A 27411-nucleotide genomic window follows, 5' to 3' on the forward strand; every position below is an offset into this window, starting at 1 on the left:
TGCTGATATGGAAACAAATCAAAATTTACATGACAGTAGACATACAGCTGTGCACTGCAAAGACAAAACAGAGGCAATAAATAATCAAACATAGAATTCCATTTTCATGACAAAAGACATTGATACTTGAAAACTTCATCCTGCATGGAGTTTATATTGACACTCTCATTTACCAAAAGCTCAAGTCGGGATCTAATCAACAACCAAATCTCCATATTATGCACAAGAAATGTTACATCTGGAATACTACGAGGGAATGGATGACTTGAATTGAGATAACTACAAGCAAGAACAAAAATACTGCACAGATCAGAAATGTACAGTTAACTCTGGGTGGGTATCGTGGACGCTGACGAGGCGGTCGATGGAAGACTGCGATTTTCGGAGAAAGGGAGGAAACCGGTAGGGTTGCAAGGAAAGCGGGAGCCTAAAATGGGGAGAGTTTTGGGGATCGATGGAATGAACAGATTAGGGCTCGTGCAATTAAAAAATTCAGGGTTTTTATAAAACTTTGCAGCGTTGGTAAACCAACGCCTCTATAGTGCTAGTCTATCGCGACTAAAAAATCTCCTTTACTATCCAATTCTATAGCGGCGTTTACTAAAAAAATGTCACTACTGTCCAACTCTATAGCAGCGTTTGTATGAAAAAGCCTGCTCTATCGCGGCGTTTACATAAAACGTCACTTTTATGGCGTTTCCACACAAACGCCACTAAAGTATTACTATTTTGTGGCGTTTGATAAAAAACGCCGCTAAAATTTATAAATTAAACCCTTATCAGGGAAATTTTTTTTAAGCTTATTTTACCCCATAAACTTCGAATGTAAAAAGGGTACGGATACCCCATAAGGTACCGATACCCCCATACAAAGAGGTATTGATACCTATCCCAAAGGTACCGATACCCCTTGTGTTGATTTTGGCTCCGAGAAAAACAAAATGTAATATGGGTACCGATACCATGCAAGGTACCATACACTTTAGCGGCGTTGTGTTTAAAAACACCACTAACGTTTGACTATATTTGCGGCGTCAGCTGAAAAAAACGCCATTATATATTACATCTATGGTGGTATTTGTATAAAAATGCCACTAACGTACTATTCTATATCGGCCTTTGTTGTAAACACCACTATAGATGAACCATACTGCGGTGTTTTTATATAAACGCCACTAAAGCAGTACTCTGTAACGGCGCTTGTTGTAAAAGCGCCGCAAAAGGTCAGATCTATAGCAGCGTTTTTGGGTACAAACACTGCTAATTACCTTTTTTTAGATAAGATTAATTGATTTTGCATATTTCATTTCTGCTCTACATCACCAAAATTTACTGTCATGTAGCTTTATCTAATTAACAACAACCATAGATTTTAATTAAGACACAAATTATGCAGAAAAATAATTAACAACAAAATAAATTAAAATTTTTAAACATTAAAATTAAATGTAATGTAGTTTGACATAGTTCGCTAGAATTTAGTCTAGGTTCTTTCACTTTCAATTAAAAAAATATTGTTCACTAGAATTTAGTCTTCATTGCTCCTTCGTGGGAAAAGGACGTAAAAAAAATTTTCCGTGTTTGACGAACCATCGTTAAGTTTTTCCTCCGTGTAAATTGTATATGGAGAAACTATTCATCCATTTCACCAAATAAATCCCTACTCCGGTTCACCAAGAAGACTCCTTGCGCGCTTCAGTGCTTCACTTGAAACAGATAACGACCTTCCACCTACAGTATGAAACTTACATGGAGGTGGCTTGGGAACTGAATCAAACATTAAAAAGAATTAAAATAAAAGAGAGGAATGTTTACTTGGAGTAACAATAGAGGCAACGTCGTCTTCATCGAGGATAGTTAATGCTTTTGCAATTGAAGATTCTTTCAACACCATAGATTTCCCCAATTCGGTTCTAAATATCGGGTATTTATCCACTCCTCTATTATCATTCTCAATAAGCTTGGAACATCCTACATGCGTACGATCTATGAAATTTGAGACTACAAAATAAAAATATAGCGACAGAAAGATTCATAGATTATTACCTTGAAGAAGGAGATCGGCCATGGAAGGGTTTGGAGCAATAGGAGTTTCTTTTGGGTCATCATCGAGTTTCAGAGACAAGAACAGACCGAAAGCTTCCCAACGATAATTTGATTGATCGTCAGAGTAAATACGCCACGTGGACATTCCGACGATAATTTCTCTTACTCTATCTTTTTGTAAACTAGTTCGAGTGTTCACTTCCTCTAAGCATCATATGCAAAATGAGGTTGCGACTAATGTCAGAAACATAGCTCCAGAAAAGTTCAGACAAAATAAGCTACACAACTGTGAGAGTCATTTATCTTTCTTGGATAAAAAAAACAATACTATTAAGATTATCAATGCATGTCTCCTTCATACACAGACCTCACATATTCATATGTAAATGCATTCCCTCAAAACAAAATTCCCATTTAATTGCAAAGGAAAAGAAGCATTCTCTCAAAACAAACCAATACTCTGCTTGTTTGTTGTTTAAGTGCAAAGGAAAAGAAACATTCCCTCAAAACAAAATTCCTATTTAAAACTCATCCTCTTACATGCACATCTAACCCCTATAGACTCAGCCACAAACATGACTCCCTAATATAACCAAAAGCAATCAATTGAAAAGGTCGGATCCAACAAAATATATATAATCAATGCCTAGAATTATATTCACATAACCATTTTCCAGTCTACAATATTTCATAAATCAATGGTGCCACATGGTTTTAATTCTTTCCCTTATTTTCTCTCACCATACTCAATGCTCTTTGTACCACAACCATTTGTTCACGTTTTCAAAAGCTATTATTTTCCTATTCGAAAGCTATTATTTTTCTATTCGAAAGCAGTAAAACACTGCTCCCAAGCAGTAAACCAGTAAAACACTATGTATAGATATTGTTTTCCTATTCGAAAGCTATTATTTTTCTCAAATACGTTAGCTTTCTTGGTTTTCCCCATTTTCAGAATACCAACATTTAGAAGAAAAAAAAGTTCAGTAGTGAGAGAAGGGATCAAATCGTGCAATTGTGTTATAGTTCGCTCGTGAGAGGGCTGATTTGGTCTCCGAGATAGACAAAAGCTTGGAATCGTGTGAGGGTCATTGTTGTACCAGAGAAGAAGCTTTTAGGGAAGAAGAGTTGAAATGATTTTAGGGATCTGGCAGGAGAAAAAGGGTGGAGCAAATATTTATCCTTTGGAGGCGTTTTTAAAAAAACGCCACTATATCATATGTTTTTGCGGTGTTTTTATAACAAACGCCACTATTGATGAACCCTATTATGACATTTGTCTAAAAATGCCATTAAACTACTCTTTATCGCGGCGTTTGTTGGAAAAACGCCACTATAAAGTAACCCTATTGAGGCGTTTGTCTAAAAACGCCGCTAAAGTACTCTTTATCGCGGCGTTTGTTGGTAAAACGCAGCTAAAGTTTCATTTTGTGGCGTTTGGATTGTAAACGCCGCTATATGTTTAAATTTTGTGGCGTTTACTCTCCAAACACCGCTAAAAACGCCGCTACAGAACAGTTTTAATGTAGTGCAACTACTTGTCTCTTGAATCAACTCCGGTTTGTTAAATCATGTCTTTATCTATAAATACTAATATTTTTCTATTATACTCACACTATGAATAAAATATATATTATATAAATTATTTTTCTAAAATATATTTAATAAATAAGTTTAAATGATAAGATAAATAATTTATATTAAATGTGTTAATTACGTATTCAAATTTTAAATGATTACTTTAAATTTATTTTATTTAAAAATATAAATAAATAAATAATGTCATTAAAATTAGATTATCACACCCTCGTTGTGGGTAGGTGAAAAATATTTTATGTTAAAAATATTTTGTTAAAAATTATTTAACAATAATTATAGGTTGAGTACCGAAGATTTTATGGATAAATTATTTTAAACATCGGTTTGATTTGTTTTCAATTAAATTTTAAATGTTTTATTTAACTCAATCGGGAGTTTAATAATATCAGTAATGTGTAGTTCTATTCTCAAATAAAAGTTTTTCAATAATTTTAATTGAGTTAATGTCTAATTAGATGATAACTCTAAATTTAATCAATTTTTTAAAATATACCAGTATAGTAAATGATTTATATTTAAATATATTAATATCAGTATGATCATATTCAATTCTTAAGTAATAACTTCAAGTTTATTTTATTTAGATGTTATATAAAAGCATAAATATAAAAGCATAAAAATAAAAATACTGATAAAATAATATGTAGTAAACTTCTTAAATAAAATAATTTAATATTTTTTTAATGAAATTGTGGCCGGTTATCGATTAACACTAAACTTAATTATATTTCAAAATAATATATATATATAATATTCAAATCCCTTGAAATTAATAAGTAATTTTATTTTATCTTTAGTCGTCATTTTAATTCACTAGAGTTTAGGAGCAAAAAGAGCTTTGGTATTTGAGTAAATAAATATTTGAAAGTATTTTAAATACAGAAGTTCTTATTATTTTAAAATAATTATACACATTAAATATATTAATACTCAGGCTCTTTACAAATATTTATACTAATAACTTTTTTTAAAAATCTAATTTAATTAGAAGGTAACCTTTGTTAATGAATACGTTGAATCCATATTAATAGTTAACTTATCATTTTAGGGTTTTATTTCCCTTAATTCTAAAATGATACAAAATAAATTTATCAAGTGTTCTTAATGGTTAAAGGATGTTGTTATTAGTGATGGATCGAAGGGAGCTGTTGGAGGCAGTCGCTCCCTGGAATTTTTATATTGTCTTATATTTTATATTTTTATGTGTTCTATTGATAATTTGTTTTCTCTTTCTCTAAAATTTTATAAGTTAATTTTCCTCTAAAATTTTATAAGTCCGTCCCACTAATATAAAATCTTACATCCGTCCCTAGTTGTCCTCCTTAGAGGTTATATGTTCGAGTAACTGCGACTCTAAGATATATGTACATTATTAATGATTTATAAAAATTTTAAATAAATATTATATTATAATTATCTTGATCTATTAAAAAATATATGAAATAATTGAAAAACTACATATAGAAGACGCTGAAAGAGTGTATGAGCTGTCGAAAAGAAAACAATGATCCGACACTTGATGGTGGGTGGGAATAAAGGGAGGAATATATGGATGAAGAACTCTATCAAAACTCACTAATTGCTTTTTTATTTTTTATTTATTTTCCCTCCCTTTAATGCACTTCGCACTATTAACCACTAAGCAATATTGGAGGTGAGATATTGATCCAAAATATAATATTTGATTGATAAGATACTATTTGATAATATTTTATAATTTAGGGTGAGATATGGAATTTTTTAAGTTTAAGAATTGACGTAAAAATTACAAATTTTCGTGAGAATATTCTATGATTTTTATACTAAAATTATAAATTTCATAAAATAATACTATATTATTCTGAAATCGTAAATGTAGATAAAAGTATAAAATTATCTAAAATATTATGTCTTAATCTCTTTCTTTCTTTTTTCCTCTTGATTTTTAGTCTTCGCCTAACTAATCTGAATATGAGTTGTATCGTACACCTAATTTTGGTGGGTGTTTTTTTTAAAGGATTTTGGTGGGTGAGTCTCTTAACGGGAATTTTGTGTATACTCAAGTACTTTAACTTGAGACATGCTTAAGCGGCATCAAGATGCTTACTACTTTAACCATCCTCATTGATTGTCTTAATCTCGTATTGATTATATATTTATAACAACAAAGCCCCCATATACAATATGTCAAAGGATTTTTTTTCGATCAATAGGGTTAGTTTAAGTGATAAGTATCTTGATATCGCTTAAATATGTTACAAGTTTGAGGCCTTATATGCAGAAAATTCCCGCTAGAATACACACACACTAAAACCAGATATGTGACACAACTCGATCCAAATTAATCAGGACAACACCCTAAAAAATCGAAATGACAAAAAAATGAATTTTCCAAAAAAATCCAAATAATTTGGGGTTTCATTAAAAGTTGTAGTTTCTCTTGTAATTTATATATAAATAAACAAGTCTAAGGAACATACATTTCAAACTCATGTTTCCTCCTATCAATCTTTCCTAGTTTTTCTTGAAAAAACAGTTTAAGGATCGGGTCACCTTGTCTTAAGTTTCCTGATTTGTTTTATTTAGGTTTAGAATGAGTCACTTGAAAACAAATATCATTATTTTAAATATTACTTTTATAATTAAATTTTTTACATAATAAAAACAATAATTCAAACCAGATCAATCTTTAACAAAAAAATATATATTGACGGTTCATGTTCAAAATTTCGGTTAAGACTACTGTAATGATGGTTCATGCTTTAAGATTAGTTGCAATACGGTTTATGTTTAAAATACATAAAAGAAATCTAAAATATATGATAATTTTAAATTTTTGGAAAAGCGATTGCCCGCATCCAACCCTCTAAATCCATCTCTAATTCAAACCACCCTCTAAATCCATCTCTAATTCAAACCACTTGTCTCTTCTAAAAACAGTATGTTACACACTAGCAAAATGTTTTTTTCCTTTTGTGTGTGAAAAAGTTGAGTATTTATTATCCAAGAAAACAATAATCTGCTACCAAGTACAAGAAGAAAAAAACCTAACAGAAAACCAACTTAATCCCCAAGCTACACAAAGATCGGTGATACCCATGTCAGTATTATCTTTACATTTGTTGTATGAACAAAGGCGAACTATGTTTTTTATACAAACAAAAAAAACCTTAATAGAACAAGACCTGCCTCTGAAATTCCTAACATTCCTTTCTAACCATACACTATACACAAAAGCACTTTAGGAGATCTTTAAAATAACCACCAGCAATGATTTACCCTTAAGACAAGCAAAAGTCTAGTCCAATTCTTCATACCATTTACAAAACGGTCTTGAGATGCAACATAACCCTTAGATGCTAGGCCAAATCCTTTCTAATAGGAGCATTAAAAAATTATATGGTCCCTCGATTCCATGCTAGCCCCACACAAGAGAGCCATTCACCAATATAAGACCCATTCTTTATAACCTATCATATGTAAGAAGCCTATCTAAGATTGACATCCACCCAATTATAGCATGTTTAGGGATGTGCAGAGGGAACCACAATAGCTTTTGTCAAATGACTTTAATCTTTTTCTCCCTGATTTCCTCCCAGATCCACCTAGCATTTACTGCAGGCCCGTTTCTAATTAAAGAAAAGATCCCAACATCTTCATTCCTCAACTTCAAGAGCTTTCTCATAATCTAACCTAAATATGTTTTACACCCAACCTGTCATAAGTCAACCCCTTTCAATATGTACTCACGTACCCAAGCAACCCACAATGACCCTTGATTAGCCAAAATATTCGACATAATAGTTAAAAGGCATTCCCTAGACCAGTACTCCAGGTTTTTTAACCCTAACCCTCATCCCCTAGACTTAAGGGAACATATATGCTTCCATCCCACATGTGCTCCTTCATAGAGCTTTCACATCCCTTCCAGAAAAAACGAAAATAAATCTGCTCGATCCTTTTGATCACTGCCTTTGGTAAGGGAACCTATCTGCACCAGTAGTTGGAGAGGTTATAAAGGACAGATTGAATCAACTGAAGCATTCCTCCATAGATGAGTAATCTCCCCAACCACAATTTCAACTTATCTACAATCTTATCAAGCAAAAGAGTGTAGTCCTTGGTTGATAACTTCCTTGTCACCAAAGGAATTCTCAGATAGCGAAATAGCAACTTCCCAACTTGAAAACCAATGTTCCCAATAACATAAGTAATGTAATCACAGCTCATAGCAACAAAAAATTCTTAGATTTAGCAGCATTTAACTTCAACCTAGAGATACTATAGAAAGCCTCAAGCACACTCAGCACGCCTAAAATGGAGTCAGTATCTCCCTTACAAAAAATACAAAGAACATCCACAAAACACATATGAGTTAGAGAAATTGTTGAATATGTATTTTGATATAACATTAAATTGTAAAATTGATTTTGGATTTAATTGAATTTGTCAAAAATTTATTAAAAATAATTCAAAGTTCAAATTAACTTTAAAAAATATGTTTTAAATATTTTCCAACTTAGTCAAAACTTTTCAAAAATATACTCGATCGTTTACGAGCTTTAAAGTTGTGATTTCAAGTTTTTTTTTTGCTCAAAGGATCGATCCCTTGGTAAAAGGATTGATACCCTTGTAAAAAGATTGATCCTTTGGATTCTAGAAAGTTTGGGATTGATCACTTTACAAAAGGATCAATCACTCGAGGAAAATGATCGATCCCTTTACAAAAAGGATCGATCTCTCGATGAAAAGGGTCGATTCCTTCCTTTAAAGGATCAAACCCTTTCTTGCAATGGTCAATTTATTTGAAAAAGGATCGATCCCCTGTGCATTAAATGTTATTTTTGGTTGATCAAGGTAACGGGTATAATGATCCCCAACGACTCCAAACAACTAGAATTGATAGAAAATGTATAAATTGAAGGTTAAAACATCCCAAGGTCAACAATAAACATATTAAACAAATATACCAACATCAAAGAAGTCATTTGTGCTTAATTTCTTAATCTTTTCTTTGTAAAAGTGTGATTTGGGTGAGAGCTTATTATTTGCAAACACATTTTCCTTGCGAGATTTTCTTTTGTTTGCTAAATTTATAATTACTCTTTAGGAGAGTGTATTCAAGGTTTTGGGGTATAAACCTTGAAGTATTTGTAAGGTTACACCTTGCCCTTAAAGGTAAGCAAATCTAATGGATTTGAGAAATCCTTACTGTGGAAGCTAAGGTAGTGGATGTAGACTTGGTTGAGAAGTCGAACCACTCTAAATCGTTGTGTAAAAATTTTATTTTTTGATTGCTTTCGCCAAATTCTTTGAAAAGTAAATTCACTCCTCTCTTGGTGTATTTTGGTTGATTGATAAAGTTAATAATAGGTATCATAGCTTGAATCATTTGAATGCCTAACAACCTCTTGATATGATCCGTAAAGAGTTCTTGCAATTTCTATATCAACCGCAGAAGATAACTTTAACCTCCGGCTCCTACTACATTGAAGACTCTCAACCGGTCAATAAGCCATCTTATTTCAATGGTGAAAATTATGCCTATTGGAGGAATAGGATGATGCTCTTTATTCAATCCAACGATCTAGGAGCTTGGTACTCTATTATGAAGGGATACTCTACTCCAACCAATTAGATGGATGATTGGAGTGATGAAGAGAAGAACAAGTTCCAACTCAATAAAAAGGTCATGCACATTCTACTTAGTTCATTAGGCCCGGATGAATATAGAAGAGTATCATCTTGTTTAAATGCCAAGGTGGTATGAGACAAGCTCCAAGTCACTCATGAATGAACCGATGAAGTAAGGGAAACCAAAATCGGTAGTCACAACCATAGCTATGAGAATTTCTATATGAAATCGGATGAAGATATCAAAGCTACGACGAATAGATTTTTCGTGATTTTAAATGGTCTCAAGGAATTTGGAGAAGTCATCCCTAATGAGAAGCTTGTGAGGAAGATGATTTACTCTCTTCCAATGTCTTGGCAATCAAAAAGACGGCGATTATCAAAGCTAAGAACCTTAAGTCTCTCACTCTTGATGAGTTTATTGGTTCTCCTCTCACTCATGAGTTGATGGTAAAGGAGGAAGAACAAGAAGAAGATGAAGAAAAGAAAAACAAGAAGAAGAAGGATGTTGGCATTGCTTTTAAGCCCACCAATGAAGATGAAGAAGACTTTAGTAAAGAGGTGGATGAAGATGAAGAGATGGCCAAATATTTCATGAAATTCAAGAAATTCATGTCTCCAAAAAGGAAAGATGTGAAACATGAACAAAGAAAGAAAAAGATCCCATCATATGCTACAATTGTCAAAAACTGAGACATGTGAAGTATAATTGTCCCCAATTAAAGAAAAATGGATCAAGCAAGCCAAAGAAGAAGGCATTTGTTGCTACTTCGAGTGATGAAAACATCACTGATAATGAAAATGATGAAGTAGCCAACCCTTGCCACATAGCTATCCAAGAAGATTCAATGGTAACTTCTAACTCTAGTGAATTAAATTCTTATTCTTTTAATAAGTTACAAGTTGCTTATGATGAATTGTATTTGGAATTTAAGACCATGAATTCCAAATATAAGAAATTAATTTCTAAATTCAAAAATGAAAATGATTTTATTTTAAAAGCAAAATTGGATTTTGAAAATCAAAATAAAATTTTAAGAAAAGATTTGGAGTTTCCAAAAACCAAAATTAAAGATTTTGAAAAAGAAAACTTTGATTTAAAAATTAAGTTTGAAAGCTTAATTAAAGAAAAATAAGTCATTTTAAACAATTCATCAAAGTCAATAATGGCAAAATGTTCACATTGTCATTATCATGTTCATAATTCTAATACTTGTCATATAAAGAAAAGAAAATTCTATAAAATAAGAGAAGTATGGGTTCCCAAGGGAACTAGAGGCATTGAAACTAACAATCAAGGACCCGAAGCAATTTGGGTACCAAAAATCAAGTAAGTGTCTCTTGTAGGTGTGTTGGAGCAATGATGAGCAATGTCAAGCTATTTGGAAGCACTAGGCACACAAGGAATGACACTTGAATAAAGGGAGACTTAACAAATCAACCTTTATTCAAGTGGTAAAATATTTCAATTTCATGCAATTTCATGCTTCTATGTGATTTTATATGCTTATATGCATGATTGAGTGTCATCGCTTAATGCTTAATTGCAATTATTTAGGAGGAGTTATTATTGCATGAATTGCACATTTATGGCCTAATATGCTTATGTTGATAATTTTGGCCTTAAATTTGCAATATTTGATTTTTGTTGTGAAATGATGTTCTCAATGCTTTATAATGATCATATGTGTTGTTTTTGAGAATATGATATTTAAATGTAGAAATATTGAAAATATGCATGTTTAGGATCTTTAGAGCCATTGTATGTTTGTGTGACTTGATTTATACCTTATTTGTGAAAATTATGGACTAAATTGATAAATAATAAAAATTTGCATAATTTTTTGTTTCAAGTTGACTTTCATGCACATTTAGTATCTTCTAAGTCATTAAAATTAATTTACAATCTATAATATGACTTAGGTTGCATCATATTCGATTCAAGTGTCATCCAAATTAGTCCTTGGAGTAAAAAAGCAATTTTCCAAAAAAAAAAAAGATTGATCCCTTGCATTCTCAAGAAAAAGGATCGATCCCTTTTTACGATGGATCTATCCCTTTACATCAAATTCAATTAGGTGGGCTATTTTAAGTCTATTTGAGCGCATATCAACCATTTTCTCCAATATTCGAGCCAATCTCTTCCAAAACACTCTCAAGTCAATTTTTCATCAAAATCCTTCATCCCAAATTGATTTCAACTAAGTTTTGTGTGTGATTCTTCCCTTATCCGTCCTATCAACGTATTATTCTTTATTTTTTTAAGAATCATCACATTTGGGTAAGAATTTTTCAAAACCCTAAGTTTTTTAAATTTTTAAATTTGAACAAATTGGGTTGAATTAAGTGGTTAGAGAACAAATTTTCATTGAAAATATTATTTTTTGTTGCAAGGAACATTACCCTTTATCAAATTTCTTTCAAAAACCCAAACTTTTATCTTACACCTACAAGGTGTTTGATAAAATTCCCAAACCAAAAACCACCTCCCAATACCATTCAGCCATACCCAAATTTTAGCCTCAAAGTTGGTTTTCAATTCTTCCAAAAATACTTTTTAGCATCCTTCAAACATCCACTTTGCTCTAAACTCATATTTTCTTCAAAATATTTCAAAATGCCAAAAAGAAAAACGATGGCTTCAAAGGGACAATCCTCAAGAACTCTCAAGTTGCTTCTTGGATTGATCAATTTTTAAAAAATTCCAAAGCCCGTGAGTGATATGACTCATTTTTGTATATCACCCAATTAAAGAAACTTGAAAAGTCGATTTTGAATTTTTAAACAATCTAGGTTCTCCGTATGAACAAAACTTAAAGGACTTGAAACTTTTTAATTTTCTAAACTTTAATGGTCATTTATATCTTTCTTTGGTTCGAGCTTTTTATTCTAACACTTGTGTGTCATCCTCTTCTCATGATGGAACCTTTTATCAGACCATTGTTTCTCATCTTATGGGTCAAACCATCACCATCACTACTGACTTTATCGCTCAATCTTTAGATCTTCCTCTTACCGATGATGATAATGAAAAGGGCCCTTTTCCTCCAAATATGCATCTTCGAAATAATAGAACCACTCTTTTCTCCCTTTATAACCGTTTACTTCATCTCATCATTACTTATTACATTCATGCTCATGGAACGAAGTTGTCTACCATTCGAGAGAGACTATTGGTGGAAGCATTTCATTAAACAAGGTCACAAGCCCCACCTCGCTAGCATGATCTCTCTGAGCATGATCATGAGCGTCATCAAGTCAAAGGCTCAACTGAGCCTTTTGTACAGGATGCACCTTTTCCACTTATTCGAGCTTCTTGATGTCAACACTTCTTATCGACTACATGGAGGAGCCCGAAGGATCCATGCATTGGATTCGTAGTTGCCATTGAGAGCATAAGGATGAAGATGAGCATGATGGAGATGAGCATATGGATGATGCTCATGATGACAATGATGGAGATGAGCCCGAGAGAGCGGCTCATGTAGACCCAACACCTCCCGCAACTTTATTTTGAGATTTTGAGGAGAGGATACTTCAGTCTATTGGATCTCTCTGAGCACATGTTCATGCACGTTTTGATGAGCTTGAGACTCGTTAGGATTCTATAGAGGCTCGTATGATAGAAGAGGTTCGAGCGATTAAACATCAGCTTAATGGATTTTCTTTCTCTTCCTTCTTCATCATCATAGATAGTCCATGCGTATCATTTCATATCATACATTATAATTTACTACATTTATGTTGTTTGGACCTTTGATGCTTTATTTGGTACTTGAATCTTTTTATTTGGTTATTAGGATATTTATGACTTTGATAATTTATATTTTGTATGAACTTACATATTTATGTTAAAGTACCTTGATGCTTCAAATATTAGTTCTCTAATTTTTTATTTATTTGATTCTAGCTTTATTTTCATTCCTTTATCTGCTTTGTTATATGATACTGACATTGTTGAATTATTTTTGATATAACAAAAAGAGGGAGAAGTAAGTCATATAGAAAATTTATTTTTCAAAGTTAAAATTGAAGCTTAGTTTCTTTTTACAAATTCATAAACTCTTTTATTATTTTCCAAAGGGGAAGATTTTGCAAAAACAATTTTTCAAAGAGTTGTGTCATATAAAAAAGGGGGAGATTGTTGAATATATATTTTGATATAACATTAAATTGTAAAATTGATTTTGGATTCATTTGAACTTGTCAAAATTTTATAAAAAATAATTCAAAGTCCAAATTAACTTGAAAAATATGTTTTAAATGTTTTCCAACTAAGTCGAACCTTTTCAAAAAATAGACTCGATCATTTTCACGCTTTAAAGTTGTGTTTTCAACTTTTTTTGCTCATAGGATTGATCCCTTGGTAAAATGATCGACCCTTTGACCAAATGATCGATCCCTTATATTCCATAAAGTTTGGGATCAATCCCTTCAGAAAAGGATCGACCCCTTAGCCAAAAAGATTGATCCCTCAAGGAAAAAGGAATGATCCACTTCTTGCAACGATCGAATTATTTGAAAAAGGATTATCCCTTTCACAAAAGAATTTATCCCTTATGCATTAAATGCTATTTTTGGTTGTAAGTAATGGCTATAATGATCCCCAACGACTTCAAACGGCTAGAATTGATAAAAAAAAAAGGTATAAATTGAACGTCAAAGCATCCCAAGGTCAACAAGAAGCATATAAAACAAATTTACCAACATCAAAGAAGTCATTTGTGCTTAATTTCTTAATCTTTCTTTGTAAAACACTTGTGAGCTTTATCGTTTAATTTTTTTAGTTGTGATTTGGGTGAGAGCTCATAATTTTCAAACACATTTGCCTTGTGAGGTTTTCTTTTGTTTACTAAATTTGTAATTACTCTTGAGGAGAGTGTGTATTCAAGGTTTTGGGGTATAAACCTTGAAGTGTTTGTAAGGTTACACCTTGTTCTTAAAGGTAAACAAATCTAGTGGATTTGAGAAATCCTTAGTGTGGAAGCTAAGCTAGTGGATGTAGACTTGATTGAAAGGTCTAGCCACTTTAAATTGTTGTGCAAAAAAATTATTTTTCGATTGTTTCCACCAAATTCTTTGAAAAGCCAATTCACTCCCCTCTTGGCTTTCAATTGATCGATAAAGCTAATATAAATCTTTTTACATTTTGGGTAATTCAACATGGAAGATAGAACATTAATACCAGCATAAAAAAGTCAGGAGACAAGGAATCACCTTGTCTGAAACCTTTCCTACCTTTGAAGAACCCCACAAGGCTCTCATTAAAGGAAATGGAAAACCGAGAAAAAGTAACACAAGCATTTATCTATCCTCTGCATTTGTATGGCAACCTGATGCTGACAATAATTCGGCAACATAGTGCAAGCATACACTATCGTATCAGAGTAATAAAGTGGAAGTTGTTAAGCTTTGAATGTCAAACCCACAGAGAGCTAAAATGTTTACAGAAGAGTTGTGTAAAAGAATAATAAAAATATGGTTGTAATGAGTGAATAAAGAGTTAACAGCAAGGTATGAAATCAAAATGAGGAAGTCAGACAATGCTACAACATTTTGGATAGGAACATATCAAGAATTAAATAGATGTGGATACTATTTAGCAGTTTCTACTAAGCATATACTCAAGACAGTGCATTCACGTGTCTCACAAAAATTAACATCATTTAATTAACAAGAATCAACCTTCATTAATTCAATTTTAATTAAATTGTTAACAATGCTCGACAATTGGGAATATATATATTTCTATATATCAAATGTTGCTCTTATCAAACTCCAAAGTTGCACAAATGTGGTATCAAAAATCCATAAAATATATTTCCAAAAATTATAAAAATAACATACATAAAGACAAAATCTCTAAAATTATCTCATAAATACGGAAGCACATGGAAACAAAGTTCAAATATAAAGCATAACAAAAATATTTAATCAAAAACCTTATGTTCAAGAACCAAATATCATCCAAAATGGAATAACATTCAACTAAACAATCATCACTTCTATATATCAACAAAGGGATTGAAAATAAAGTTGAATCCTCTTGATCACCACTGCTACACGGCGTTGCTCCCTTGCTGCTGCTACATTTTTTCTGCATTTCCTTTTATTTAAAATTTAAATTCTAGCTTTATCTTCAACAACTTATACATTCCTAAAATTTCTCTAACTGCCTGGTGATGTGACAATTAATTGCTACAGTAATGACTCAACAATTCTGTCCCGTGTCGATTCACATTAATCATAGCATCATAGTAGCAAATTCACAGCAAAATCATCACAATTAGCCTAAGTACCAACAATTCTCTCCCAATATGCAAATGATGTAAAATATGCTAAAATTATTGTAAATGTGATCCTAAACATGCTAAAGTACAAGCTTAACCTAAGTAAAAATCTCTAAATAATATAACTCTTTTGGAGAGTTATCACACCCCCAAACCTAAGTGTTTGCTTATCCTCAAGTAACTACAATGCACATAGTGAAAATATGCTAAACAATGTTAAACAATGCTGCCAAGTCAATTTAGATTCTTAACTCATTTTTCAACTCATAATTTTTCATTACTGCCACAGATGTGGAAGAATTAACTAATCTTAAAATAGGAATGCATTTTCATCTTACCAATATCAGAACCCATAGAGTGATGTAGTATGCAAACAAGGTGTATCCTATCAATACTTAGCTAAATTATAACAAAAATGATCTTACTCACTTATTTAAACTTTCAATGTTGAAGCAACATCTTCTAGCTTTATTCATTGCTGGAGCCAGTGTTAGGCACCTCCAGTATTCTCTTATCTATGCTAAAGCTAATGTTGGGCGCCTTTAGCATTCATGTGTTTCTAGTTCATTGCTAGAGCCAGTGATGGACACCACTGACAAATTAGAAAATCATTTTTTCTTTTTTTCCTTTTTTTTACTAGAGCCAGTTTCGGGCACCTCTAGCATTCTAAAATTTCAATGTTTGCTACAGTATTTACTAATGTTGTGAGATTTTCACGGTTTAATTATTTATACTTTATATACGTATTGAGAGCATATACCTATTGTGTTAAAAAAATTCCATGAATCCTAACTCCTATAAGAATCTAACACATTCCCTTAATATTTCATAACATAAATTTTCTCATCATCAAACTTCATCAAAAATAGTTTTAGAAATTTCATTAAGTAAAGCAGCAACTAAAGCAACATCCTAATCCTAAATGTAGTAACCCAATGCAACATGAACATGAAAAATTAACAACGCACCCCAAACTTGAGATGTGCATTTCCCTTAATGCATGCAAAGAAATAATTAAAAACTAGAAAATAAATAAAACATGGGTGAGGGGACAACAATACTCCCATAATGATGTTGAAAATGTTGTGCAGTAATGGCAGTTTGGAATTTAAAAGATGTTGTGAAGTAAAACCAGCACGTGACGACGAACGGTGTGATGATCAATAAGGGAACAATACCTACAAAAATTGAAAAGAAAATGAAAAGTCAAAACTAACATAATGTCAAAATGGACTTATTAAAGCAAGGAGAAAAATTAAGGAGAAGGTATTTCACTTGGTGAAATGAAAGCAATGTGTGGGCTTTGCTGATTGCAATAATGCTTCAAGCGTTGTCCATTAACTTTGAATGTTCTCCCAGCCACTAAATTCTTTAGAATAATTGCATCATGAGGGTAGATTTATTGTATCTCAAAAGGACCAGACCAGCAAGACTTCAATTTTCCCGGAAATAACTTCAATCGAGAGTTTAATAGCAACACAAGTTGTCCAACATCAAATTTCCATGGCAAAATACACTGATCATGCCATTTCTTGCTTTTATCTTTGTAAATTCTAGAACTCTCATAAGCATCATTCCTAAGCTTCTCAAACTCATTTAAATCTAGCATCATTTTCGCCCCAGTAGCATCATGGTCAAAATTCAGTTTTTTAAGGCCCACATTGCCTTATGCTTCAGGTCTACGGAAAAATGGCAAGCTTTGTCATATACAAGACAAAACAGAGGCATGACTGAAGGTGTTTTGTAGGCCATCCAATAAGCCCATAAAACTTCATCAAGTCATAAAAATCAATCCTTCCTTGAAGGATTCACGACCTTCTCTAAAATTTGCTTTATCTTACAGTTTGAGACCTCGGCTTGACAATTTGTTTAAGGGTGGTATGATATGGCAATGTGATGTTTTACTCCATAGCACTGTAAGTCATTAGTAACTTGCCTACTAACAAACTGGGAACCCTCATCACTAGTCGATGCTATAGGTGTGCCAAAGCGTGTGAAAATATTCTTGTGTAGGAATATCAAAACAACTTTAGGATCACTGGAAGGTAATGTTACAGCTTCAACCTACTTGGACACATAATCCACAACCACAAGAATAAAAGTATTTCTATAAGAAGACGAATAAGGTCCCATAAAATCCAACCCCAAAACATCAAATAATTCGATATCCAATATATATTGCATTGGCATCTCATTACGATGAGAAATGTTGCTAGTTCGTTGGCAACGATCACAATGTTTTACAAAATTATAGGCATCTTTGAATAGAGACAACCAATAATAGCCACATTTGAGGACCTTTGTTGCTATGTGCATACCACCAAAATGTCCGCCATATGGTGCATTGTGGCAATGATGCAGAATGCTTTGCTAATCATTTTCGAGACACATATCCTTAGAATTTGATCGTTTCATTGCTTGAAGAGGTAAAGCTCTTCCCAATAGTAAGCTTTAATATCTCATATGAAATTCTTTTGACCTTGATGATTAAGATTCGGTGGCAGCATACCACTACCTAAATAATTCACAAAGTCCACGTACCAAGGTAAAGCATCGATAGCCAGCAACCTCTCATCGGGAAATACATTTGGAATCACAAGTATTTTCCATCTTCACTACCAGATTCCAATCGGGATAAGTGGTCAGCCACTTGATTTTTGGATCCTTTCTTATCGTTAACTTCAATGCCAAATTCTTGAAGTAGAAACACTCATATGATCAACCTTGTCTTTGTATAATTCTTAGCAAATAAATGCTTCAGAGTCGAGTGATTGATATAAACAATGACATTGGTTCTAACCAAGTAAGGTAAAATTTTTCAAAAACAAACACCACTTCAAGTAGTTTTTTTTTCCAATTGTGGTCTAATTTACTTGAGTGTCATTTAATGTTCGGCTAGCATAATGAATAACATGAAAGATTTTCTCTTTACGTTGCCCCAACACTGCACCCAAGGCATGATCGCTAGCATCGCACATTAATTCCATAGGTAAACTCCAGTATGGTGATATAATAATTGGAGCATTGACAAGCTTCGATTTAATGGTCTCAAAGAACTTAAGGACTTTAGCATCCACCACGAGCTTCTTATTGTGCTCCAGTAATAAGAACAAAGGTTTAGCAATTTGGGAGAAGTCTTTGATGAATCTTCAGTAAAAACCCGCATGTCCTAAAAAACTCCTTACTTCCTTCATATTAGTGGGAGGATGCAGCTTCTCAATAACTTCCACTTTTGAATTTTCCAAAAGTTTGATGTTGATATATTGCTACAGCACAATGCAAGCACACTATCGTATAAGAGTAATAAAATAGAAGTTGTTAAGCTTTGAATGTCAAACCCACAAAGAGCTAAAATGTTTATAGAAGAGTTGTGTAAAAGAATAATAGAAACATGGATGTAATGAGTGAATAAAGAGTTAACAGCAAGGTATGAAATCAAAATGAGGAAGTCAAACAATGTTACAACATTCATGATAGCAACAGATCAAGGATTAAATAGATGTGGATATTATTTAGCAGTTTCTACTAAGCATATACTCAAGACAATGCATTCATGTGTCTCACAAAAATTAACATCGTTTAATTAACAAGAATCAACTTTCATTAATTTAATTTTAATTAAATTGTTAACAATGCTCGACAATTAGTAATATGTATTCTATATATCAAATGTTGCTCTTATCAAACTCCAAAGTTGCACAAATGTAGTATAAAAATTCATAAAATTCATTTCAAAAAATTTTAGAAATCACATACATAAAGACAACTTCATCTCTAAAATTATCTCATAAGTACGGCAGCATATGAAAAAAAGTTCAAATATAAAACATAGCAAAAACATTTAATCTAACACCTTAAGTTCAAAAACCAAATATCATCCAAAATAGAATGATATTCAACTAAACAACCATCATTTCCCTATCTCAACAAAGGAATGGAAAATAAAGTTGAATCCTTTTCATCACCACTGCTACACGGAATTGCTTCCTTGTTACTACTGTACTCCCGACGGTGGGTTTAGGCTTCCATGGATGATGGTAAAATAGAAAAATAAAAGGAGGCTCTAGAAGAATTAGGGTTTTTCAAGGATAAATAAAATGTGTAGAAAATAATATATTTATAGCCTTATAAGGTCAAACTTTCCACCATTAGAAAAGTTTCATTCTTTTTCAGAATTTTCTTTTATTTAAAATTTAAATTCCAACCTTATCTTCAGCAACTTATCCATTCCTAAAAATTCTCTAGCTACATGGTGATGTGTCGATTGCTATAGTAACGACTCAACAATTATGTCCTGTGTCGATTCATAGCAACGCCTACAACACCAGACAAAGTCACAGCATCAGAGTAGTAAATTCACAACAAAATCATCACAATTAGCCCAAGTCCCAATAATTCTCTCCCAATATACAAGTGATGTAAAATAACCTAAAATTACTCCAAAATTGATTTTAAACATGTTAAAGTACAAGATTAACCTATGTAAAAATGCTCCAAAATAATAACTATTTTGGAAAGTTATCACAACCCCTAGGCTCTAACACCTTCAGCATAAATCACCAATCAATAGAGTCAAAAGCCTTTTGGAAGTTCATCTTAAGGGAACATCTAGAGGATAAAGAGCTCCAATTGCAACCCTTGATGAGTTCTGAGGATATTATTTGAATGCTTCTACCTTGAATAAAGGCAGACTGATTAGAGACACCATATCTGAGAAGAAATCAACCAATCTTGAGACCAAAACTTTGGTAATCATCCTATAGACCACTTAACAACATAAGATATGATGAAAATCCCTAGGCCTCGAAGCATTAACCACCTTAGGAACCAAGATTATGGAAGTAGCATTGAAAGTTGACAACATAGAAGTAGTATAGAAAAAGAATTGTAGCACCTTAGCAAAGTTCTCCCCAACAATGTCCCGAGTATCTCTAAAGAATCAAGTTGTAAAACCATCAGGCCCAGGGCTCTTGTCTTTTCCTTACTAAAATAACCCCTCATTGATTTTAGAATATGTGATTGGTATACATAAAGCAACAACTGTAGTAGTAGGAAAAGTATACTATAGAAGATCAACTAATGACTCCATAGAACAAACCTGAATAACTTCATCTTTCCTCCCAATTATCCCATCAAAATACTGAACCATCTTAGAAGACATACCTTCAAAATACTCAAGTATATTACCTACATCATCCATAAACAACCTAATAGTGCTATGTTTCTTTTTATTACTAACAGCGTTATGAAAAAAAATGAGCCAACATCCCCTTATTGAATCCATTACACACAAACTTTTTGCTTTAAAAAAGAGGTTTTAACCTCCTCCAAGGCCAACAGCTCAACCTACAAGCAAACTTAGACAGTAAGATCAACATTATTACCAGATAAATTAGCCAGCTGTTGAATCTCTAATTGTTGCCTTTTCAATATAACTTTCCTAGTTAAGTTATCAAAATGAACCCTGTTAAACTCCCTGAGACACCTTCAACCTCTTCAGCTTAGTAAAAAAGGCCTGCATAGGGTCACACACAACCTCAGCCTCCCACGAGTTACCAACAACAACCTTGAAACTCGAGTGCTACATCCAGAAGTTGAAAATTGTAAAAGGCTTTGGTTTATTTACCAATTTCTCTTTAATAGGCCAAACCATTCCAGGATAATAGTTAGACAATCCTGGTGCCAAAAACTCCACAAAAGTGTTAGGAAAAACATGGAGCCAAGTAGAGTTAACCACTAGCCAAAAACCCCTCATCCTTCTTGTTAGTCCAAGTGAACACAAGCCCACTAAAAATTGATCAAAGATCTCAATCCCCTCCAAACTATTTTTGATGTATGTCATGTCAGAATCAAGATAATGACCCAACCTGTCAAAATAAGAGCTTTCTTAAGCACTAAGAAAGCTATTAAAATCATCAGTGACAAACCATGGGAGATCCCCAACTCTCGACTCCAATCCTCTAAGATGTTTCCATAAGAACCTCCAAACAAAACCATCATTATGGCCATACACAACATTGATTACCAACTCCAAACCAAACAAGTTCATTTTGAAAGAAACTGATTGATCATCCACTAAATAATTGAACAATTCAAGCCTTTCTTCCACATAATCCAGATTCTTCCATTTTCAATCGTAGAATAATTAAAACAATAATCCTAATCATCAGAAAATGAAGTTACAATATCAAGGGACTTAACTTGTCTAATTCTCGTCTCAAATAAGAAAACAACATCCACATCATAACTTTTAAGCTTGTGAAACACTTTCCTTTACTTTTGAGGGTTATTGACCCTAACATTCCAAAAGCACAAGGTCGTTGAGCAAATATGGAAGAGTTGCCTCCAACTACAACACATGCAATACTCTTTCCCATATCCTCGCATAATTTTTCCTTTTTTTATTGTTCTTAACCTCTTAAACTAGATAAGCTTTAATCTAGGCAATGGTAGAGCTAGTCCTAGCACTCTCCAGTGAAGATAAAACACCAGTAGAGCTAGTGAAGACTTTCTCTTTATGAGGGCTACCCCTACCTCTCATCTTCTTCTAAATCGATTCTTGGAGAGAAGTAAACTCCTTACTAGTTGAATCAACTAAAACCTGTACCTCATCAACATGCTTCTGCATGGCTATAGCATCATCCATTACCAATTGCAGGACAGACTCAACGAGATAAACAATATGATCATATATTACAAAAACCTCATCAACCAACCCATTACTAACATACTAAACCTCTGAACCATCAACCAATTCTCATTCTCTTACAATACCAGAAGATTCTCCAACAACATGGATATAAATCGAGATATCTTTATCAATCACAGTAGCATTCTGCTTACATACCTTTCTCTCCTATTCTCAAGACCAGCTGGACATGTTATATCATTATGCTCAACTATACTACACTTCAAGCAACATGGTGGCATCCATGGCACAATTACCTTAACAGAAACAAAACTACCGTCACACGACATTCCCTCAATAGTTTTCGAAATAGCACAATCTGTAGTAAGCTCCACACACACTTTAGCATATTCTAACCTCTCATTTTTAGTTCTGATATAATCCATATATATAGGGGTTTTCCAAAAGCACTAGCAATGTAACTTAACCTTGACTGCGAGTATAATTCAAGAGGCACATTAAACAACTGAATCCATAGAAGCATTTTTACCAAATCAAAATCAAGTTTCTTAAGGTTTAGTTCCCACTTACGGAGAATCAAAGGCTTAAATTGAATATGCCAAGGCCCCCTCAAGAACTCTATCCCTTAAATCATCATCATTAAGTCTAAAAACATATATATTCACCTACCAGACTTATCCAAACATCGAAAGATTTTTCCCAAAGCATCTCAACAATGTGTTGCATCGCACTGAAATTAGGGGTTGACCCAATATGAATTGACCCACTAAAGCATGCTTCCAATTTGCCATACCAACTTCAAAAACCTCAGGCGGTGGTTTACAAAGAAACTCCCCCTCTTGCGAATGAAGTGAATTAAAATTCAAACTCTACTCCTTCACTCCATCAAACAATTGACGCCGATCAACCAACAATGAAGAAACCATAAGAACCCAACTAATGATTAGAAAGAAAGAAACAATGGTGAAAACTTAAGCCACATTAGTCCCATTAACGCTCACTGAACTCTTATCCTTATATCAAAAATATTTTGTTGATTGAATCCTTTCCACCAACAAAATGTTTAATTATATACATTGGTTGTTATTTTATTGACAATGAAAAAATTATCTCATAAATATGATTATTTAAATATCATTCAACATATTTAAATTACCTAAATTTCATCTCTTTAAATTTTAAATTCTAAATCTTAATTTTATATTCTCTTATTCTAGACCCAAAATAAAATATCTATAACATTGAAACTCTACTTATAAAAAATGAGATTTCACTGAACTCGTTAAGTGACCTCAACAATAAAAATAGAATGTGATTTGAACATTTATGTCTACAATGTATGAGTAAGTTATCAAGTGAATAAAAATGAATAAATTTTTCACCACTAATGCATAAAAATACTTTCCATATATATAGTCATGTTTTGTTGAGATGGAACCTAATTGTGATAAACAAAACAAGAATAATTAACACTTTCGAATTCTTTTCGTCAATTAGGTCCGTTTGTTTCACAAGGGTCAAAAGAGGGATTTTTTTAATAATAAAAAATTGACTTATTATTTAAAAGAAAAATATTATTTCCATTATTTAGTTGTTTTAATATAAAAAATACACTTATTTGATCAAACTTTCCTTCAAAAATAGATTTCTCCCTTTTTTTCACCAATTCAGCTTAAAAGTTTCATCATCGGACTATTTTAATTATATTTCGTGAAACAAAAGAAGGGAAAAGTAAAATTAAATCCAAACAACTGTTTGATGGATTAGCAGTGGTTGAATATGTGAATTTCTTATACCATTGAGCGACGATTTCATGATTGTAAACTTAGCAGACAGAAATTCTCTCGCATGATTTTAGAGTTGTGACCCAATTGCTTCTTGAATCAAACTATGATATTTTAATTAATACAATGATAAAAGTGTGAAGTCTTCTATTTAAATCATAATAATAATCGCAATGGGATGTGACCACTATTTAAGTCCCGGAAAAGGGATACCATATATGTATTACACAAAATGGACCTACCATACACAACACGACGATTCCAGGGGTACCTAGATTAGGGTGCTGCTGTGATCAGTTGCGATATCGATACCAATAATGAATATTGATGACGAAAGAACCAAATCGCAAATAATGATTGTTTAAATGCCAGGTATGAGCAAAAGATAACCAAGAAAATGATGATTCCATGGGGTGCTTAGATTGGAGTAGGCATTGACAAGGTAGGTCCCTCTTCAAGCTCACCAGAGCGATACCATTACTCTGCAACAACACGGCTGCTATGTTTTGGACCCGAACTCTAAGAAGAGAGATTTGGGTAGGAATTGACAAAGTACTAGTCGAGCCCTGTTCGAGCTTGACCAGAGGGACACCATTGCCTGGCACCCCACCAGCAGCAGCACCATCAAAAGCTAAGAGAAAACCATTTTGCTAAGTCATTCCTGACCCTTTTGGAATAGATTATGAAGGTGGAAAACTCTTATGCTTGGGTAGGGATTGACAAAGTAAATCCCGCTTTGAGCTCGAACGGAGGGACACAATTGCCGAGCATCCCACTAGCACTAGCAAAAGTTAAGAAAAACATTCTACAACAGTGTAACAACACAACAGCTAGCAAGAAACATTTGACCAAGTCATAAGGACCTACCTTCTATAAAAGATCTTAATGGTGTGAAGCTCCCATTACACTAGCTTTTTGCTCCCTGTTGTTGAAAGCAGCGGAGGCTTCCCTGCAAAATGATGTTATTCTACAGATGAAAAACAAAAATTCAAATTTCTGTAACTGGAAACCTTTTTTCAATGCAGGTAATATTGTTTTCATGGAGTTCACTGCTGCCTCTTGCTTCATCCAACTGTTTCCCGAGGAAGACGGCTGAACCTTTCATATCACCTTTAACCTGACCCATTTCCACATATCACATCTGCAAATTCTTAAGGCTGGAGAAATATCCCGCAAACCGTATGGAATCGTAATCGATACTGATTCACGTGTTCTATAAATTCCATATTACAGGTTGAAGGAATTTACAGAAGAATCAACAAATTGAAACCCCATCCAATCTTACAGAAATTACGGTGAAAGCTTGTTTGGAAAGTGCAGCTCTGGCAGGTAGATAGTTGATAATTGATACATGTAATTACATTCTCCATAAGCTTAATTTAATTGGTCTATTTACCAGAAGCAAATCACCAGAAATCAACTCCCTTTTAAGTTCATCAAACTTCCACTCACCTATCTCCTCCGAAGTGTAGTCTTGATTAACCTTCCCAAACTATGACTCCAGCTTTGCTAGTTCGGCTGCAGCGTCTAGCGCCTGCTGCATTTTGGGAGACCCTTTTGTCTCAGGTTCAGGTTGTGTTGATTCCAGAGGTGGATGTAGAAATAAAGTTTCCTGTGGCTTCTCATCGAGACTTTCAACCTTTGGAGTCCCAATTTCTAAAATTGGCCTTTCGATTGTTTCAAATTCTGCTCTTAACTTTTCGATGTCATCAATTATGAGACAGGGAGACGGGCTTAAGAAACTAATTTCCCGCAAATCAGAAAAAGGTAAGGATTGCACTGAAAGTGTTTATCTCACCTTGAAATCCCATGCTTAGCATTAAAATGCTCTTTCAAGCAATCCACCACATTGAAGAAGGTTATAATCTGAAACAATGAACCAGTCAAGACTCTATAACCAGGCAGGACCAATTCTTAAAGACCAACAACTAAATAAGTATGCAGCTATAGCTTCTAGATTCACAAATCTCAAGCTTCAATGTGGAATTAAAAAAAAACAAGAGGGACTAAACTAAAAGATCTTAAAACTAGTAAAATTATTAAAAAAAGGCAATATATGTTTTCAGCACCGCAAAATCAGCTAAAAGAAGAAAGAATCAGAACGGAGGACCTAATCTGCGTCAGTGGAGCATGAATGCTGGATAATAACAACACATGGATCTTATCAGCGTAGATCTGACACTTATGACATCTTCTATGCAATATGTCTCCATGGTGAACCAATAATATTCATATCTCATAATTTTTCGGGCCATAAAAAGACCATTTGAATGTGTTCCACATATTTCAATATGCACTTCTTCAACGGTAGTCTTTGCTTCTCTAGCATCAACACATCTCAGCAAGATTTAATCTCTACCTCTTCTATAGAGAATTTCCCCATCAAGAATATACCCTGTAGCCATCCTTCTAATTGTTCTTTTTTTCTACCTCATATGCTTGCTACGGGTACACCTGGCACTTGATTTATTGCAAAATATCATTGTACCATGGATGACCATTTGCCTCTCCTTCCAGACTACAATAGTGTATTGGGATTCTATACACTTGCATCAGGATTGGCATCATATCTGCCTTTTTACTTGCTTAAAACATCACAACCAAGGTGTCTAAAGCATCTTCCATATGATTCTTTCCTAGGGTGGTAAGTGAATGTGACCTCTTCAAACTCTTTGATCAATTCAACGATCAAATCTCGATATTCAACTAATTTTGGATCCTTTGTCTCTCATTCACCTCGCAGCTGATAAACCACTAGCTGAATCTCCGTATACTTTGAGCATTTTTATTCCCCTTCCCAAGGTTGCTCTCAAACCTAGGACACAAGCTTCATATTCTGCCATATTGTTCGTGTAAAAGAATTCCAGTCTACTGGTGAACGAATAAAAAACATTCTTTGGAGAAATCAGCACTGCCCCAATTCCTTGCCCTAGGGCATTAGATGTTACATCAAAATAGAGTTTCCAGGATTTGTCCTATTATTATTTTCTTCAATTGTGATGCACATCAAATCTTTATCTAGAAAATTAAAGTTTAGGGGCTCATAATCATCTGAGGCACAGCTTGCAAGGAAATCTTCTACGACACTTTCTTTAATTACTTTTCGGCTCACATTCACGATGTCAAATTCTGACAATAACATTTGCCATCGAGCCATTCTTCCAATCAAGGCTGGAGTTTCCATTAAGAACTTCAATGGATCAAGTTTTGAGATCAACCATGTAATGTGATACAACATGTACTGTCGAAGTCTTCTGGTTGCCCAAACCAAAGCACAACATATCTTCTGAAATGACGGATATCTTGATTCATAATCAGTGCAGTTTTTGCTTAGGTAATATATCACTCTTTCTTTCTTTCCAGACTCATCGTGTTTTCCCATGACACAACCCATTGAATTTTCAAACACTATTAAGTAGAGAATTAATGG

At 33.4% G+C, this 27411-nt stretch overlaps 1 long non-coding RNA gene across 1 annotated transcript; it reads right to left on the reverse strand.

Moving 5' to 3' along the window:
- Positions 1-9089: 9089 nt before the first annotated feature.
- On the reverse strand, positions 9090-25959 carry LOC120208714. Its single transcript, XR_005524333.1, has 3 exons — positions 25780-25959; positions 20656-20665; positions 9090-9102 (listed from the first exon to the last, which is right to left on the reverse strand). It is a non-coding gene; the product is annotated as an uncharacterized LOC120208714 (long non-coding RNA).
- Between the last annotated feature and the right edge of the window lie 1452 nt (positions 25960-27411).

The sequence above is a fragment of the Hibiscus syriacus genome, unplaced genomic scaffold (assembly GCF_006381635.1).
Source record: "Hibiscus syriacus cultivar Baekdansim isolate YM2019G1 unplaced genomic scaffold, ASM638163v2 tig00017181_pilon, whole genome shotgun sequence".
In the NCBI taxonomy this organism is placed as follows: domain Eukaryota; kingdom Viridiplantae; phylum Streptophyta; class Magnoliopsida; order Malvales; family Malvaceae; genus Hibiscus; species Hibiscus syriacus.